We start from the raw sequence: 20,938 nt of genomic DNA on the forward strand, positions 1-20,938 counted from the left end.
TCATGTTTCTGCCTTTGTCTCCCTTAAAACTATTCTCAATCCTACAGCCAGATTGATCCTACCAAAACATAAATCAGATCATGTCACTCTTTTGCTTAATGCCATCCAATGGCTTCCCACACTCAGAGTCAAAACCAAAGGCCCTACGACAAACTACAAGTCCTTACGTGATCTAGCCCCACAACTGGCCCTTGCTTCATCACCTGGCATTCCTCCCCTTCACTTCCATTTAGTCACACTGGCCTTGCTTTTCTTCAAACGGGCCAGGCACACTCAGAGTCTTTGCACTGGCTACTCCTTCTGCCTGGAATGTTCCTCCTCCAAATATCCATATGTCTCATTCTCTCACTTCTTTGAGGTCTTTAACCAAAAGGCACCTTCCCACAGAGGTCTTCCCTGACTACCCTTTGTAAAATTTTAACCCCTGCCCCTGACATTTTATATACTCCTCCTCCTTACCTTTGGTTTTTCAGTTTGTATAGTAATATACTCTGTATTTTACTAAGTTATTATGTCTCTTATCTATCTTTCCACTAGGAAACACACTCCTTAAGGACCTGGATTTTTATGTTTATTCACTGATAATACAAGCTGAAATAAAAGTTTCACAAAAGAATACTTACCCTTAGTGTGATTTACTTTAATATTTTCTATTATTTCTTTTGTTAAAAATACTGATTGATTTCATGACCACCATGATCCACAGTTTATACTGCCTTGATTGGGTGCGGTAGCTCTTGCTTGTAATCCTAGCACTCTGGGAGGCTGAGGCAGGAGGACTGCTTGAGGCTAGGAGTTCGAGAGCAGCCTGAACAAAAGGGAAACATCGTCTCTACTAAAAATTGAAAAATTAGCCAGGCATGGTGGTGCACACCTACAGTCCCATCTACTCGTCTACTCAGAAGGCTGAGGCGGGAAGATCACTTGAGCACAGGAGTTTGAAGTTGCAGTGAACTGTGATGGCACCATTGCACTCCAACAGAGACTCTGTCTCCAAAGAAAAAAAATTTACTGCCTAAATGTAAGCTTTCATTGTATCTTATACATTTGTTTCATAGCATATCATGACTCCGTGTGTGTGTGTGTGTGTGTGTGTGTGTGTGTCTCTCTGTTTATTCCTTGCCAGACTGTGAGTCCCCCGAGGGAATGAGGAGTCAGGGCTCTCTTACTCACAGCTATGTTTCCAGCACTTACCATAGCACTGCAACAAATCCAAGTCATGTGCCAGCAGAAGTTAAAAGGGAGCAGAAACTGTAAGGGGAAGTTAGCTACCAGCAGATAATGAACAGAAACACAGTGGGAAGTAGAAACTATGACCCATTAGAAAGAGACAAAGCTGTAGTTCTAAGTCCTTAAGGTTCTTTATCCCCCTTCTTTTAGGGTGAGTTTTTGTTTTCTGAAATTGATGTTACAAAAATAGCAGATGAATTGAACATCTTGATCAATCAGAGCAAACAATTCAAAAACTTTAGTAAATAGATATCAGTAGTTTCCTAAATTTTCGGAAGGTGTCATCGGGTGAATGGAAGGACTAACTTTACAGTCTGGAGATGGAGAAGGCAGCTTTGCTTTGTCAGCCCCCATTTCCCTTTACCACCTAGCGGACCTGCCTTGCTCTGCTGCTTAGCTCTGCCCCACAGGAAGGCTCCTGCCCGGCCCCTTGCCCAACAGGAGGAAAGATGATCTACAATGTCTCAGGAAGATGCTTTCAAAGGTAAATAGAACTCACAGGAGTACTCTCTCTCTCCCTATCTCTGGGTGTCCTCTGTTCTAGGAGGCTTAGGTAAAACAGGCCTGATCCCACCTCAGGGAAGTGTCTAGATTAGTAATTCAGGCCAGCTCAAGTTTAGGTACTCTGTCTTACTTTTTTCCATTCTAGCACATTTCATTGCTCCAGACTTCATTTTACATAAGAATTACAAAATACGAGGTTCAAGTCTGACCATTTAGATGAGCCAGTCTAACTCACTAGATTCTACATCGCAGATGGCAGACAAAACCCCTGATAGAAATAAAGTGTTCCTATGGCTGTGTTGCTTTGGGTTTCATATATATATCTATATATGAGACCACACACACACACATCCCTCCCACACACAGATACTGTATTTTTTTGTTTATATATATAAATTATTTTACATATATAAATTTCCTTAGCAGTGACAGGCTTAACCATGAAGATAACAAACGTTAAGCTTCAGTGCCTCTCATTTCCTTGAGTCCCTTCTAAGAAATGAACCTAAGTTTGCCCATTATTTTTAAGAGGGCCTCCAAAACTGTATGGTCTTTATACCCTATAAAATCTTGATCTACCCATGGCTTCAGGAATGTTATTGATTGTATTGGCTGATTAAGACTAGAGTAGGGGTTTCAGCAACTCAGCTGACCAGAGTTACAGCTGTGGCATTAAAAGAAAGAAAGAAAAAGAGATGAAGCAACTTTTATTTTCCTCTTCTTAGCCATTAAAAGTGATAAATCATGACTTACAGGAAAACATAAAAGGAGATGAAAAACCATGGCTTAGCAAGTGAGTGTAGAAGAAAGTGCCAATAACTGAGAAAATTCTGAGTAAAAAATATATGCTTTATACTCTTTTTCTTTTCTTTTTTTTTTTTTTTTTTAGAGATAAGGTCTCACTCTGTTGCCTAGGCCACAGTGGTACAGTCATAGCTCACTGTAACCTCAAACGCCTGGGCTCAAGGGATCCTCCTGCCTCTGCCTCCTGAGTAGCTGGGGACTACAGACATGTGCCACATACCTGGCTATTCCCTTCCCTTCTCCCTTTCCCTTCTTCCCTTCCCTTTCCTTCTTCCCTTCCCTTCCCATTTCTTCCTTTCCCTTCCCTTCCCTTCTCCCCTTCTCTCCCCTCCCCTGTCCCTCCCCCTCCCCTCTCCCTCCCCTCCCCTCCCTTCCCTTCCTTTCTTTTTAGAGACAGGGTCTCACTATGTCGATCAAGCTGGTCTCAAACTTCTGGCCTCAAGCAGTCCTCCCACCTCGACCTCCCAAAGTAAGCCTCCTTGCGTGGCCTGGCTTACTATATTTAAGTACCTATTAATCTATAAGGCTATGTGTTTCTTTTTTTTTTTTTTTTTTTTTTTTTTGAGACAGAGTCTCACTCTGTTGCCCGGGCTAGAGTGAGTGCCGTGGCTTCAGCCTAGCTCACAGCAACCTCAAACTCCTGGGCTCAAGCGATCCTCCTGCCTCAGCCTCCCGAGTAGCTGGGACTACAGGCATGCGCCACCATGCCCGGCTAATTTTTTGTATATATATATTTTAGTTGTCCATATAATTTCTTTCTATTTTTAGTAGAGACGGGGTCTCACTCTTGCTCAGGCTGGTCTCGAACTCCTGACCTCGAGCGATCCACCCGCCTCGGCCTCCCAGAGTGCTAGGATTACAGGCGTGAGCCACCGCGCCCGGCCTGTGTTTCTTTTTGAAAGCAAAAATTGGGGTATAATATAGGGTTACTATTTGTCTCATGAACAGAAGACTTAGGGGGGATAAAAAGAAAATCCTTGCCCTTCTCAGGACTAGAACTGTTGTGTTCATTAGTTCACTTCTAGCCACTGCAACTCCAAAATCTTTGCAGACCATCTGCAGAGAGCAGCCCAGAAGAAGGCTTGGTACCATATATGAGACTCCATCTATGATTGTAAACTGACTTGAATGGTAACTGCAGAGTCATTTTTTCCCAGCCAGTAAAGCATAAACAGTGAGGTCTTACATTGTCCTACCTCCATGAGACAGCAGCAGAACTGCTCTCAGGCTTAACCTGGGGTCACCCGGGAACCCAGCAGCCTCTTGGAATCATCTATATCTGAACATCAAATGGAACTTTCTCATACACGCTCAGCCTTCTAAAGTAGTATTAGATACCTCCAAGTAACACATCTAGGCCTAACATGTGCTGCAGAGCTTCCTATTTATCTCTGGCCACGGTTCAAACAAATGTGTCAGGCACTATGTTACATACTTTTGTTTATATTGATACATTTAATATCATTCTTGCCATTTGTGAGAACCCTAATGTGATTTGGTTCTAAGTTATGACTGTGCCTTATACTCTAAGAAACTTTGAGATTTATTCACATTCTCATAAATAAAATTATTCAGCTTTCTCCAGTGAAATTCTAATTATTTGAATCTCAAATAACTTATGTAGATACTCTACCTGCAAGGAGGGGGAATTAACTTCCAACTTCATAAGTGTGATCTATACATAGTGACTTCTTTCCAAAGAGTATGGAATAAGAAGGAGGGAAAAACAATAATTTTTCAGTGAAGAAACCTCACAAACACTGGGTCAGCCAGTTAATCAAGATCAACAGGACCAGTGACAAAACAGTTGATAAATGTGGCCTGAATATGATGTGATGAATATGGCACTTTGCCTCTGTGGTCTACTTCCAAAATCCTATAGCTTCAGTACAATCATGAGAAAAAAAAAATCAGACAAATCTCAACAGAGGGATATGCTACAAACTATTATACTTGACCAGTACTCCTCAAAACTGCCAAAGTCATCAAAAACAAAGAAATATCTGGGAAAGTGTTCTAGAGGAACACTATAAGGGAAATCTAAAGACACAAAATAACTGAAGGTAATGTGATATGTTTAATAAAATCCTGGGACAAAAGAAGGACTGAGAAAAACTAAAAAAACTAAGAAATATGAATAAACCATGGACTTTAGTAAATAGTAATGTATTGTTATTGGTTCATTAATTTTAACAAATGTACCATATTAATGTAAGAAGTCAATAATAGAGGAAACTGGGTATGGGGTATACGGGAACTATGTACTATCTAATCAATTTTTCTATAAATCTAAAACTGTTCTTAAAAAGTCCATTATTTTAAAAAAGTTTTCAGTTATAATAAAAGCATATCATTTACACATTGAATCATACTTTTTGTTTAGTTGAAATCGTTTTAGGATGCTAACATTTGTTAATCTTAAAAAATTTATGCAGCACATAGGTTTAATTCTACTTAACCAAAGTGGAATAAGGAACTGATTTAATTACTTTAATTTATGTAGGCTCTGAACACTGTGTGGGTTTTTAAACTTAATTAGGACAAAATTTAAAATTAAATACAATACTGCATGTTTCTTTCAATTTATTTAACCCAATAACCAGAGGCATACAGAAGCTGTAAAACTTTTCAATGAGACATTTCACATGGAAGGGAGGTAGGGTTTTCATTCTCCACATAAAAAGGTTATTCCAGAATTGATCTATAATAAAATTAAAATATCTTTTGAAGTTTTATAAAACTATATGTTCAAATAGATTCTTTGACCTTGTAATCTTCTAGCACCTTTTATCTGTGCATTCAAGCATGTCACAAGCACCTTATGGTACATTTATAGTGACACTTCCTAAATGGGAGAAGCAAATGAGTCAAATGACTTATACCAGATTCTTCATGAGTCAGAGGTACAACTGTTCCATTGAGTCGTTACCCATCAGTCCTAAAGCAATTGTCAGGAAAACTATTTAAACATAAACTTCTGAAATTATAGAAAGAAAATTTTTACACATAGCCATTTACCTATTAATTTTCAATAGCAGGTTGTTTGAGTCCAGATTTGGAGGGCTTCAAATACCTAACGACACTGCTAAAATGCAATGCAAAAATATAGTTCTTACCTTTAAAAAAATACACTGATGTCTGTTGCATTTATGATAATCTTAGAGATAAATAGTAGTAGCCTAAGCCACTTAAAGCTTAAGTCCTATACCAAGATCCTTTCTTTCTGTTTTTGTGCCTATATGGGAAGTATATCAGACAGTTTTATGTGAATTCTGTCTTTACTATTTTGCTATCCTTGCTTATGAGATAATCACCTTATAGGTAAACAAATATTAAATTTGTTTTATAAAACAAATTGTGGCAGTAAATGTAATTGTGAAATTATTAAATGTCATAAACCAAGAACACCTGACCAAAGAATTTTTGCTGCTCTTTCCTTTACTAGTTTCTTATGAGAACACATACCAAAAATAAAGCATCAGTATTTTGAATACAATTCTAAATTTTTGTAAAAATTAATTCTCACGTATATTCAAAAATAGGTTGGGCCCAGATAACCTTGTTTTCAACTTATAAAATACAAGATAGTGCTAGTAAGAGGCGATTTCAGGCAGCTCATTTAAAGCAGTGTGATTTTTAAAAAGGAGTAATGAGTAGAAAAATACTTGATCTGAAGCACACTGCAGAAAAAATTCATTAATACATGCTATCTGATAATTCTCGAAATGTGTGACATTGTCACAGGAATCTCTAACCTTGTTTGGTGGAGGCCTTCAGAGCAATAAGAATTGTGTGTCAAGCAAACAACAGATTCTAATCAAAGTCCTGGTTGCCTGGTTACAGTACTTGATAATGAAAAATGAAAACACTGTTTTTATTAGTGTATACTCTGTCCACATAAATTTACAGTGACAGAACTAATAGAACCCTGGGACCTTGCCCTAAGAGTGTACATAGTTTAGCATCAGGTAAGACCTATTGAATCCAGCAAAGTGAGATTAACTCTAAGAAATACACAAAAGCCCTCATTAGAAAGGTGTCTTATTGTGTTCCTTCAGAGTAGAGGAGGAAAAAAAAAAAAAAAAGAAAGAAAGGCATCTTATTACAGACACATAGTATGTACCCTGAGAAGAATACCTTACTTATAGCTTCACTATAGCACCCTTCACGGGGCCCCAGTAGGGAGCTCATTATGGGGGGGGAGGGGGCCTGTACATTCCTTCATGATTACCTCATAAACAGTTTCTTCCTATGAAGTCAAAGACAAACCTGCATCATCAAGGAAAGTCCAATATCACTAAATGTCTCTTAAGTTTCTGTTTAATGAACCAATTTCCATATGCAAGCAAATGACCCATTAATAGTATTCAAAGAAAAACCTTAGATAAATTAAAGTTAACAGAGTTTGCGCAAAGAATGATTTGAAAATCAGGCAGACCCCCCAAACGAGAATAGGTTCAGAGAGATGCCAGTACTGCTGTGTAAGTGAAGAGGACTTATGGGCCGGGCGTGGTGGCTCATGCCTGTAATTCTAGCACTCTGGGAGGCCGAGGAGGGCGGATTGTTTGAGCTCAGGAGTTCGAGACCAGCCTGAGCAAGAGCGAGACCCCGTCTCTACTAAAAATAGAAAGAAATTATATGGACAGCTAAAAATATATATAAAAAAAAAATTAGCCGGGCATTGTGGCACATGCCTGTATTCCCAGCTAGTCAGGAGGTTGAGGCAGGAGGATCACTTGAGCCCAGGAGTTTGAGGTTGCTGTGAGCTAGGCTGATGCCACGGCACTCACTCTAGCCCGGGCAACAGAGACTCTGTCTCAAAAAAAATAAATAAATAAAAATAAAGAGGATTTATGGACAGAAAAAGGAAAGCCACGTACAGAAAATGGAAGTGATATACAGAAAAGGCTAAATTGGTTACACCTCAACATTTACCTTATTTGTTTTTTTGTTTTTTTTGAGACAGGGTCTCACTGTGTTGCCCAGGCTAGAGTGTCGTGGCATCAGCCTAGCTCACAGCAACCTCAGACTCCTGGGCTCAGTGGGCTCAATCAATCCTCTGGCCTCAGCCTCTCAAGTAGCTGTAACTACAGGCATATCCACCATGCCCAGCTAATTTTTTCTCTTTTTAGTTGTCTTGCTGATTTCTTTCTATTTTTAGTAGAGATAGGGTCTCACTCTTGCTGCGGCTGGTCTTGAACTCCTGAGCTCAAGTAATCATCCCGCCTTGGTCTCACCAGAGCACTAGGATTACAGGAGTGAGCCACCACACCCGGCCTCATTTGCCTTATTTGAACAGAGTTTTAACAGTTGGCCACATGGAATTGGCCAAAACTTGGTCATTGGCACAAGAGTAGGTTACAGCATGTTTACACATCCAGTTAGGTTATAGTTCACTATATGCAGAGAAACCTTTAGGCCAAACTTAAAATATGTAAGGAGGCAGCTTTAGGCTAAACTTAACAATAGTAAGGCAGGTGATAGAGTTCAACAAATTGTACTGAATGAAAAGCACCATATACAAGTTTTGTTCTCAAACACCAGTATATCCAACATGACTATTCTAGAATTAATTCTTTATGCTATAACTGTGTTTACATGCTAGGACCTTGATGGGCTGAAGAAAGAGAAGAACAGAGAAGCAAGGCAAACATGGAAAGACCCACTGCACAACTCTAAAAAAATGTAAAACTCAAATGCTGGCAGGATAGAGGAACTAGGCTAAGGAAAAGTTTATTGCTAAAAAAGTGCAGGAAGATGTAGAGATAAAAGTAAGTGTACTGTGCAATTGGATTTGAAACCTAATTTGAAATGAATCTTGTTCCACATGACAAGATTCCACATGACAACGATGAATAATTCCCCCCCTAAAAAACCAACTAATTCCTGAATATAAGTCATCCTCTTTACTGACAAAGCCAAGAAGAAGATATTTGCTTTATTTTTTTTAAGTTGCTATCTAGACTCCATAGTAATTGATTTTCTTTTAAACTTTATTTAAATTAAGCCAAACAATTTTAACAATCTACCAAGTTTGTTCAAATGAGAGTTCAATTATACTGAATTTTTCCGTTTTCTAAATCAATTTATGGCTAGTGGGGAGAAATGACTCTTCTAGGGAATGAATGAATCTGATTTTTAGGGCCCAAGCCAATGTCTGGTTAGATGTGTCAAAAATCAGTATGAAAATATGTCTACAAAAATATCCCAAACATAATGGTTATCTCCAAGAACTGGATGGCTAGAAGACAAGGGCAGGAGGGAGACATCTAATTACATACCCTTTTGTATCTTTTGAATGTTAAACCAAATGACTATACTATCTATTCAAAGACAGAAATATAATTTTTTGAAAGTTAAATTGGCCAGGTGTGGTGGTTCATGCCTGTAATCCCAGCACTTTGGGAGGCCAAGGCAGGAGTATCACTTGAGCCCAGGAGTTCAAGACCATTCTGGGCAACACAGTAAGACTCCCTCTCTACAAAAAGTTAAAAAAATAAAATTAGCCAGGCATGGTGGTGCATGCCTGTAGTCCTAGCTGCTCAGGAGGCTAAGGCAGGAGGATCACTTGAGACCAGGAGTTTGAGACTGCAGTGAACTAGGATTGTGTCATTGCACTCCAGCCTGAGCAACAGAGCTAGACCCTGTCTCAAAAATAAAAAAAAAAAAAAAAAGAAAGAAAGAAAAGAAAAGAAAATTAACAGTTTCTCTTGAAATATTACGAAGACCAACAACAACATAATCTATTGGAAAAACCCTATTCTTAAAACATTAAAATACCTAGCAAATGCCATCCTACCCCTCAGGTTAATGAACTATACTATCTTGTAATCAGAAAGAATACACTCAAGCAGGTGTCTTTTGGACTCAAAGAACAGTACTCCAAAATGCCATATAACATACAATCATGTGTTCTAGGAAACAATAAAAAGGAATAAAAAAAAAATAAGACAAAATGCCATATAACAATTGCATTTCATTGTGTGTCATCATACATTATTTAATATACTCCTTAGGGCAAAAAAACAGGTGTAGTTCCAAAATTAAAACTTTCAGCTCCTATGGAAAAAGGGGTACGTTAACGTACAGAGGGAAAATAATGTTAAGTTTTTTTTTCTTAAGTCTCAGAAGCTTTTATTAATCCCAAGCCTGACAGAGACACAAAAATCAAACTTTGAAAAAGGTAGATGGACAAGACCACATACAATAGACCTATGAATTATTCGGCATAGTCTATTTTAAATCCTGCATTAAAAAATATTTCCAGCTGACTGTACTGTCACTACTAATGGGGATTAAAAATAACTGAATTCACTATGACAAAAAAAAATTCTTGGAATTCTCTTTAAGGCTAGTATCATAAAGAAATTAGATAGAGACACAAAACTGCAGGCAACTGGTGGATATGTAAGAGTTGGGAGAATACAATGGCAATAATGTTTTTCTAGGCCCACATCTCTGACACTCTAGCTCCGTACTAACACATCTTTCATCCCTCTCTTTCTCCCTCCCTCCCTTCCTTCCTATACTTCATTCCAGGCAGCAAGAGTTCTAGGAGCTATCTTTTGGACCGGTATACAAATAACCAAACAAATAGCACACAGTTAATAAATGATAAATACCATAAACAAAGAGCTATGGACACACACAGAGCTGTAGATGGTTATATTTTGACCTGGTCACTTTCTAGTGCCACGAGTCCTGGTGTTGCCACAGCAACATCCTCGATCCACTGCAAATGAAGACAAAGTTCGGATTAATGGCTATGATAGAGGAAAGCAAATTTAATAAACAACTTATTGTAAGTACCATATATGAATTGATAAACGCAACTCTGCTTCCCATTTTTTTTCTAAAATCTTTTGTTAATTTATTATTAAAATTTTAAAAATTATTTTTCTCTTTAGATGATGGATGGCAGTGCTTTGAATATTTGAGAGCAATGCATAATGTAAAACTTCTGCTTTGGAACGCATTTGAGGAAGAGTAGAGCTAAAGGTTTACCTTCCTTATTACATTTTGCTTGAGTTAATATTAAAATTAATTTTAATCTATTAAGACAATAATGAGGTTTAAGCAGAGTAAATTGGGTGAGGGAAAATGCTAACTACAATTTTGCCAGATTTAGCCCATAGAGAAGGTAACTCAAATTCCACCACATATGCAAGGCATTTAAAGCTAAGAAAATAATAGCCTATTTTTTTCCTATTACTTTAAAAAAATGATTTCCCAAATCTTCCTTACTTTCTCAATGTTCACTCTAAGGCCAGCTGGCTATGGCTTCTTTCAGCTGCTTTTAACAGATTCAGATCAAGACTAGATTAGATATAACAGGACCTGGTGATGGCATAAACAACCTCCCTCAGCTAAACTGACGTGAAACAATAAGGTAAAACAAACAAAAAATCTTGGATACTACGCTGTGAGGTTCACAGAGGAAAGTTAAACATTCAGTATACCCACAGAGGCATTCATTTAACAATATGTAGATGAATATCTACTATAGACCAGGCATAGGATTGTTCTAGGATTATTTATATATGTCTAAATCTACAATGAGAAGCCCTAATTCTGACCACATTTAAATTTGCAATAATGACAGTTAAAACTAGGAATCTCAGAAGCAGCTTATATGCCTTGTTATTTTATTTAAAATAAGTGACAACCATTAACATTTATTATTAACATAATATTAAGTATTTACTGTTTATCAGAAACAGCTAGTCATTTTACTTGCATTATCTTATTTAAATCTCTGTCATCTAAACAATTCCATGAAGAAAGTACTCTTTTTAACCATTTTACAGATGGAGGAACCAAGGCAAAGACACGTGGTAAATGTCATGGCTGACTTAAAAGCCCATGTACTTGTCCTCTGTGCTATACAAACTTTTGGAATTTTAGTGTTGAGGAGGAAATAATTGGTGTTATTTATGTGACTATGAAGTGATACTCATTGATATCTTAATGATAACTCTTCATAAATTATTTTAATTTAAGCCAACGTTATCCACCAATTTCTACCTTTCAGGTAAACCACATTCCAGTTAGTTATACAGTTTTGGCTGTAGAGCTCATAGCTAATGTTAGCCTTTTGCCTCGCTGCACTCCTGAAAGCAAACGGGTCACCAGCAGCTCTACTGGAGCCACCAGTGAAAATTCCGCCAGGGTTCTCACTCTTGTCGCATCTGCTCAAACCAGCACGGTCTGATCCAGAAATATCACAAAGGACATCAGTTTCATTAAGTTGGACTAAGTGGTCTTCCTTAAATGGATTATCCAAGGTGGCCCACTCACTGAAAGAAACCATGCTAGCTCTTTGTATATAAAATAAAATTTAAAAAAAAAGAAAACTTCAAAAAAAATCTAATAGCTAATATTAATTGAGCCTTTTGTATGGTGCAGGTGCTGGTCTAATTCATGAGGTAGGTGTTATTTTTGTTATCCCTACTGAAGCCCTGAGGGGTTAAAGTTACACTGCTAAGGAGCTCCAGAGTCAAGGTTCAAACACAGGTACTGACTTATGAAGTAAATTGGCTGGTCTGAAGATAGTGAGTTATCTCACTTGATTATTCACAGTGAGTTACAGATTGAATTCCTTGTTCTACTCTTTACCCCCTTCTCACTACTGCACTTGACTAGTCTTGAAGAAGAAGAAGAAGAAGAAGAAGAAGAAGAAGAAGAAGAAGAAGAAGAAGAAGAAAGAGTCAAAGCAAAGTGCATAAGAGGAGCCAGGAGTTCCATCACTTTTACAAAAGAACCTTTCTTCCTTTGCTGCTAACCCTGTGGGGGAGCTAAGTTTTATGGCAGTATTAGGCATTGAAAGGAAGAGGAATGACCATAGTTATTCAAATAACCTAGAGACCTGCAATATCAACTCACACTGAAGATCGGGTCATTAGTACTAATCACTTCCTAATGGAGCAGGTGATAAAGTTCACTGAGGACTTGCTATTTACTACTCAGGAATAAACATGAAATTCTTCACAGAAGATGAATTTCTTCTCTAATTGTTCACCAGTTACAGAATACTTGCTCCTCCTGTCACTGTCTTACTGATTCCATAACCCTGGGCAGAGTCAATGCTTTATGTTTGTTCACCTTTGAAATGTTTTCTTAATGCCTGAGTGGTAGGAACACTGTAAGTACAAAATGTTAATTATACTTATCTGCAGGATGATAAACATAACTAGAGATTTTAATGGGGTGACATAAATTAACATTGATTTCGTGCTTTAAGTTTTCACAATCTTATTTGCAAACAATTGCAATGTCATTTTCATTCTTCATTTGCAGAAAAAGAGTCATGGTTTGGCAAAGTGATTGCCTACAGTTACATAGCATAACAGTAGTAGGGATTCCAACCCTGGACTGCTCTTTGTCCAAGCTCAAAGTTCTAATACCACTGACAAGCTACTAACATTAGCAAGAGTGTACTGGGCACTTACCATGTGCCAGACACTGTGCTGATCACCTAGGTGCATACTCCAGTTCTCACAAGAACCCTATGGTTCTTTCCATTTTACACATGAGAAAATGGACTCTCAGAGAGGTTAAATTGTTTGCCCAAGATCATATGTTTACTAAGTGGCACAGAATCAGAATCCAAACCCTGGTCTCTCTGACTCCACAGCATTTCTAGGGTTTCATTTCCATTTAGATGGAATGGGCGTACACATGTAAAATATTTCTCTTACCTAAAACACAAAACAAGTGATGGCTATGTGCCATGACCAACAAGTATGACTATTAGCTTAACCCTCTAAACCTGAGGTCCAAAAATAAAAGAAAACAAGGATGTCTTTGTTTCTGTCCTTAGGTTTTTCATTGCTTATGTTTTGAAAATAATATATCTATACTACTATATTAAATTGTATTTATATTAATATAATAACTACTCAGTAAAAATAGTGAGTAAGAGCCTTGACTAGTGGTTCAGCTGGTTTGATGTAATACTTCTCTCCATGTACAGTGCTCACCAACAACAATGCTACATAACAATAATTAGAAAACCATCAGATGATAGCATGGAATGTTGGTTTTAGGTCATAAAATGATACTATAAAAATAGAAATGATATACGTGTGTACACACCTAAGATGTACACACAGACACATACAAATGCGTATTTGTTAGTCAGGTATAAGGATACAAGTCATGTCTGTAAATATTCTGAATATCAGAACATGATTACTTTCTAATTGAATAATACCAGTTAAAAGTAAACACGTTTGCATGAATTTATGCTTATCCAGATTGAGGGTTTAAAAATTTGCAGTGATTATGGTGGGAGAAAGTATATAAATAGAATTGATATACATGGCATAATTCTATTCTTAAAGCTAAGTTTTAGGGCAGCTAAAAGACTATCAGGATCAAGACAGTAATAGTAAAATCAAAAGCTTTTCAGGTAAAACATTCTATGTACCAATAAAGACTTATGCTTTTGCCAAATCCTTTCCTTTCCTCCAAATTTCTTTATTTGAGGCAGGGATCAAGGTTCTACAATAAATGTTTTACCTTTTATTTGTCACCCAACTGCTTCAGCCACACAAAATGTTTTCAGGTCCCAAGACCGGCCAAGCTACTTCATAACCTTTGCTTGAGCTGCTTATGCTGACTGCTCGGCCTGGAAAGTCTTCCCTTTCCAGAAGAGTTCAGAAGAAACTTCCAGATTCATTACTACTCCCTTTCTCTTCTTAAGAACTGACCATTTCCACCATATGGTGTGTCCCATTTGCCCTACAGGTTACTTCTGTAAGAGTACTTATGTTTTATTGCATTTACTTGCTTACATGCTTTTCCTACTTAGCTGGATTGTGATTGTTGGCACTCAGAAACTGATACCCCAAAAATATGATGCTTTGACATGCTGAACTCAAGAAGCCTCAGGAGCTTTCTGACACCTCCCCTGTCCAAAGCACAGGATGAACTTGAAATTCCTTTATCTGCCTAAGATCCAGATCCACCAAGGAGAACAATTTTTTCTTCTCCTTTCCTGTTTAGAAAAGAAGACCAAGATTATAACCAAGTCTGAACAGACCTTTTCACAAAATAATGTCTGTCTCTCAGGCTTATTCAAATTCCAAGGAGAACTATTTACAAATTAATCTCTATTCCCAGATCCATTCATTCTTTCTAGTAATCCTTTACTGTCCCTCAACAGAATTCCTCTTCCTCCCCCTCCCCTAACCTGTTTTGCCACCATAACCTGTTTTGCCAGGACCCAAGCCCCCATTCTTTCTGTAACCTCAAGATGGTATTTAAGCTTTTAAACTCTACTGGGGGTCGGTAATCACTCCTTCCCAGTGTACATGTTAATAAATTTTGCATGCCTTTTCTCCGACTAAAATGCCTTTTGTGAGTTGATTTTTCAGTGAACCTTCAGAGAGTGGAAGGGAAGTTTTCCCCCGGCCCCTACATGACCCCTGTTGAATGCTGGCATTCTATAGACTCTTTGAACCTCTCCAAATATGTAGTTTTTTGAGGTATCATGAGGGCTAGGATCTTAGTTGAGTGCCAGAGCATTTGTGTATCCACTCCTACTTTTATAATGGCTGTCTCCTTAGGAAATACTAGAATATTCAAAATTCTTTAATTAACTGACCATCCTTCATTGGGCTCCTCCTAAGGTCAAGAAGCTTCTTTGTCTCCAGAGCACTTTAACTTCACGAACTACCCCCAAAACATATCTACTTTCTCTGTAAATGTTAACACTCTAATGTAGCTAACTCTAATCTAGCTCTAGTGAAAACAGTGAGGTCTGCCATTTTGGGCCAATTTTTTCTCTGGCAAAGGGTTATATTCTAAGGGTGAAGTGAGGTTTTATTGTTTCTCAGAGTTTTTTTTAACAGTGTATTCTACCTGATATTTTTATGTTTTAAAGTATGACCCATCAACAAAAAATGTTAAGTCTGGATTTGCTAAAAGGATTTCTAATAAATCTATCCAGGGCAAAGGTATTTCATAAACACATGTTAGATAGTCATGAGTTTCCTCTTCAGGTAATGGAAGGAAAGTAGTAGGATTTAAAGTATCATAGCAATGATTAGAAATACGTAACAGAGAAGACAATAGGAGTTCTTAAGTGGTAAACTTATTTACTAAGAAATGTGGTATATATTCAGTGAGAACCAAAGATTGTCCAGCATGAAGGACCATCAGATACAAGTTGCGGAAGTCTCTACTTGTTTAGCTGCTGTGACCATTGTTAGACAAACCAGAGCAGGAGACTGCTGAAGGACTCATTTTTAACTCATGAAGGTCTATCCATATTTAGGTTCCCAAAGAAGAGGTTTGTTACCACAGTCTTGGTTAAGTCATGTAGCTGCTTTGAGAAGACACTTTATGGAGTTCAAAGTATGGGGCTTTGACATGCTAAACTAAAAAAGCAGCCTCAAGTTCTCTGTTTGACCTTCCCCCACCTCCCTGTCTATCTGACCGTTTTTCCCAAAGCACCAAGAAAGTCTCTCCTCTGGAATCTCCTTATCTGATTGAGAAAACTACTTTCCAAAAGAAATGCTATTGTCTTAAGACTCCCTCCCTCAGGAATTTCATCAAATAACCTGGAATGATTAACCATCCGGAGAAGAGAAGAGACTGGGAGTCATCATACCCAGACAGACTTTTCATCTATTCTTCTGAGGGCAGCTCCCAGAGATTACCTGGTGGACTTTATTTGCATAATGAGACCACCTTTGTGTCTATGTAGTTCTGCCTTTCACCTTCCCATAACTTGTCCCAAGCAGCTTCCAAAGAGAATAATTTACAAAATGTCTGACCCCATACATCTCTTCCCTATGAAAAGAGTATTATATAAGCCTCAACCATCTGGCCCCTCTGTTAGTCTCATCCTTTCATGTATGCTCCCATGTCCATGTTCATATTAATAAATTTTATATGCCTTTTTCTCCTATTAATCTGCTTATTTTAAGTTTATTTTCAGTGAACCTTTTGAGGTCAGATGGGAAGCTTTCCCTTGGTTCCTACACATTGTTCAAACACATTATTTCAGAACCCACTGCCTGAAAAAGCCAGTGCCACCGAGCAGTACTCTTAATTGTGTCTCAGTTACAGGCTTAGCAAAGTTTTGGACAGCCTACATAGTCTGTCAGAAGGATTTATAATGTCTCCTTGGGATACACTATAGTCTGAATGTTTGTGTCCCCACAAACAAATCATATGTTGAAATCCTAAGCCACAAGGTGATGGTGTTAGAGAGTGGAGCCTTTGAGGTGATTAGGTCATGAGGGAGGAGCCCTCATGAATGGGATTACTGCCTTTATAAAAGAGACTCCAGAGAGACCTCTTGCTCCTTCCACCATGTAAGGACACATCGAGAACGCATCATCTATGAATTGGAATGAGGGCCCTCACCAGACACCAAATCTGCCTTCATCTTGGACTTTCCAGCCTCTAGAACTATGAGAAGTAAATTTTTGTGGTATATTAGCTATCTACTTTATGATATTTTGTTATAGCAACCAAAGTGACTAAGGCAGGATAAATCATGTCTAGCTAATGAACTTTGATCAAATTTATAACTTATCTTTGGAAACATTATGGCCTTTCTGATTTAAAACAGTAAGTAGAGAGATGAAATATGATTTAGGATTTACCTCATCATTAGAATACAACAAAAGGTCATCTCCATTTTGGGTTTTATTTTTGTTTTGTAGACAGTGTCTCGCTCTGTTGTCTGGGCTAGAGTGTAATGGCATTATTGTAGCTCACAGCAACCTCAAACTCCTGGGTTCAAGTGATCCTCCTGCCCCAGTCTCCCAAGCAGCTGGGACTATGGGCACTCACATCCAAATAATTTTTTTTATTTTTAGTAGAGATGGGGTCTCACTCTTGCTCAGGCTGGTCTCAAACTCCTGAGCTCAAGCAGTCCTCCCACCTCGGCCTCCAGAGTGCTAGGATTACAGGCGTGAGCCACCTCGCCTGGGCTATTTTTGGTTTTTTTTGTTTTTTTTTTTTTTTTTTTTTTTTTTTTTTTGTTGAGACAGAGTCTCACTTTGTTGCCCAGGCTAGAGTGAGTGCCGTGGCGTCAGCTTAGCTCACAGCAACCTCAAACTCCTGGGCTCAAGCGATCCTACTGCCTCAGCCTCCCGAGTAGCTGGGACTACAGGCATGCGCCACTATGCCCGGCTAATTTTTTCTATATAGATTTTTTTAGGTGTCCATATAATGTCTTTCTATTTTTAGTAGAGACGGGGTCTCGCTCAGGCTGGTCTCGAACTCCTGACCTTGAGCAATCCACCCGCCTCGGCCTCCCAGAGTGCTAGGATTACAGGCGTGAGCCACCGCGCCCGGCCTATTTTTGTTTTTTAAGAGAAGGGGGTCTCAATGTTACTCAAGCTAGTCTTGAACTCCTGGACTCAAGCTGGGACTACAGGCACACGCCCTACAGGCACAGGCTTATGTTTTGAATACAGGTAGAGTCACCTAGAAATTTATCTTTGAGGTCTTAGTTGAGGACTTGTGAAAAATAGGAGTATGCTTCAGTAAAATTCTGGGCATAATTGTCCAGGAATATTGTTTATTTTCCCTGAAAAAGGCAAACAAATATAAACTCTATTTTTTTAAGAAAGAGAGTCTCGCTATGTTAACCAGGCTGGACCCTAACTCATGGGCTCAAGCAAGCCTTCTGTCTCAGCCTCTGAGGAGCTGGAACTATAGGTGCACGGCACTGGGCCCAGCTAAAGTCTTTTTTTTTTTTTTTTTTTTTTTTTGAGACAGAGTCTCGCTTTGTTGCCCGGGCTAGAGTGAGTGCCGTGGCGTCAGTCTAGCTCACAGCAACCTCAAACTCCTGGGCTTAAGCGATCCTACTGCCTCAGCCTCCCGAGTAGCTGGGACTACAGGCATGCGCCACCATGCCCGGCTAATTTTTTGTATTATATATATTTTAGTTGTCCATATAATTTCTTTCTATTTTTAGTAGAGACGGGGTCTCGCTCTTGCTCAGGCTGGTCTCGAACTCCTGACCTCGAGCGATCCACCAGCCTCGGCCTCCCAGAGTGCTAGGATTACAGGCGTGAGCCACCGCGCCCGGCCTAGCTAAAGTCTTGATCTAAAATGTCAGACAATGGAATTTCCTGGGAGAATCATCAACTCTTTAATAGAAATTATCAAACAAAAATTTATATCCCAAGTCTTGTTGTCAAAACCTCAAGAGGGTTTCAGTCTAGGTTCAGTTTCTTGTTGCACAAAGATCCAATTATTGAGATACTGGGGATTGCCAAAGAAGAAAAAAAATCTTTAATACATCAGACATCTTGTTAAAGAGAACAAGAGAAGCTGCCTCAAATCTGTCTTGACTAATGAAGATCATGAGCTTTTTAAAGAGGTGCCACGTCTTGGGGCAGGTTGAGGGGGATAGGGAGTCCTGGCTTCAGGAAATCTGCCATGGGGTCTTCAGAATCCCACCTGCTTTGTCTTGCAGAAGATCCATCATTTCTGAGAAACAACTCAAAACGTCCAGCAATTGGTTAAGGGAGAGGATTATAAAAAACATATAGCGGGTCCTTGAAATTTGTTCATGGAGCTGGTTACAGTCTCACCACAAAATCCTCACCTTGCTGTGTCTACCAGTTCTAACCTATAACATCCATTTAATCCATATAATGATATATATCCAATCCTAATTAACACTCCCCACACTGGAAAAGATCTGCCCTAAATAAAACCTTAAAATCTCAGTAAACACTGGTGTCTTTGCTGCCGTAGAAAATAAAAAAAAACTCAGTAAATATCCCAACTTTAACCTTCCCTCTCTTAGACACTGTTAAGACTATTGAGATAGTGTTCTTACTGCAGTACACAATAAACACCTTTGTCTTATCAACAGGCTGCTTAGGTGATTTGGGGGAGCCAGCATTTTATAGTCCCTGGAGATCAGGGATTATCTTATTTATTTTTGTGTTTTATAACATCTAGTAAAGCATAAGATATCTAGGAAACACTTTAAAATGTTGCAAATCCCAGCCTGAGCAACCATTAGCCAGGCATGGTGGTGTGAGTCTATAGTCCTAGCTACTTGGGAGGCTGAGGCAGGAGGATCCCTTGAGCCCAAGAATTTGAGGCCGCAGTGAGCTATGATCGTGCCATTGCACTCCAGCCTGGATGACAGAGTAGACCTGTCTCTAAAAAATAAAAATAATAAATAAAAGATTTTAAAAATACAGTGTTGCAAATCAATACTTGTTGAACAAATGAATGGTTGCCATATTTTGAACTCTAGAATGTTCAGCAAGTTGGCAAGGCTCTTTCTGAGAGGCAGTTCTCATGGGGGCTGGTACCACTGTAGGAAGCCTTTGGGTTAGGGTTGCCAGATTTAGCCTATAAAAATACAGGAGGCTGGAACAAAGTGGATTTTTAGGGCAGTGAAACTACTCTGTATGATACCATAGTGGTAGATACATATCATTATATATTTTTCCAAACTCATGGAATGTATAACACTAACAGTGAACCCTAATGTAAACTATGATCTTCAGGTGATAATGATGTATCAGATTTGGAGCAACAGTTGTAACAAATGTACCCCACTGGTTGGGGGCATTGTTAATGGTAGAGGCTATGCCTGTGTGGGAAGAGGAGATATACGGACAATCTCTGTACTTTCCTCTCAATTCTGCAGCATACCTAAAACTGATCTAAAAACTAAAGTCTATTTTAAAAATATAGGAGCCCTAGTTAAATCTGAATTTCAGACAAAAAACAAATAATATTTTAGTGGAAATATGTCTCATGTAATATTTGGAATAGGCTTACACAAAAATTATTCTCAAATAATCTGAAATTCAAATTTAACAACTGGGTTTCCTGCAGTTTATCTGGCAATCCTACTTGGGATATGTGTGGGGCAGTTTTGGTTGACACATTGTACGATAGCGGTTAGTAGGGTCATGGAATGTGTGTGCACTACAGGCAGGGGACAGGGACACTTAATGTCCTGAAATTATGGGACAATCCCACACAATGAAGAATTCTTCCACCAAAAATGCCAAAAGCACTCACCACTTGTGAAAACTGACAGACTTGGAAAGGAAAAAATCTTTTCCTCCACCCTCTTCGGTACAGCAATGGGGGACTTTCAATTAAACTGACAAAAGATTAAGAGGAAGAAAAAAAAAGGCTTATCATGTGCATAATAAAAGAAGAGCTAACAAAAGAAATAGCTAGCTCATTAACTGGTTAAAGTTAGAGACTTCTGGCCTCCCAGTGCTTACCACAGGCTGTGTTCTTACACTGCCTGTATAGAAAGAGGAGGCAGAGTAAAGCTACCCCATGTACACCCCAGCCCAGGCCCTGTGCCTGCTCTGTATTGTGAATGGGGGAACATGGAGAAAAAAGAAAACAAAAAGTTAGAGACTTCTATATCTAACTTAGTAAGGGA

At 38.7% G+C, this 20,938-nt stretch overlaps 1 non-coding gene across 1 annotated transcript; it reads left to right on the forward strand.

The window, feature by feature from the left end:
- The first annotated feature begins 20,754 nt into the window (after positions 1–20,754).
- LOC138398534 (small nucleolar RNA SNORA51) lies at positions 20,755–20,886 on the forward strand. The gene has a single exon (XR_011236012.1). It is a non-coding gene; the product is annotated as a small nucleolar RNA SNORA51 (small nucleolar RNA).
- Positions 20,887–20,938: the final 52 nt, after the last annotated feature.

This window comes from Eulemur rufifrons, chromosome 17 (genome assembly GCF_041146395.1).
Source record: "Eulemur rufifrons isolate Redbay chromosome 17, OSU_ERuf_1, whole genome shotgun sequence".
NCBI lineage: Eukaryota > Metazoa > Chordata > Mammalia > Primates > Lemuridae > Eulemur > Eulemur rufifrons.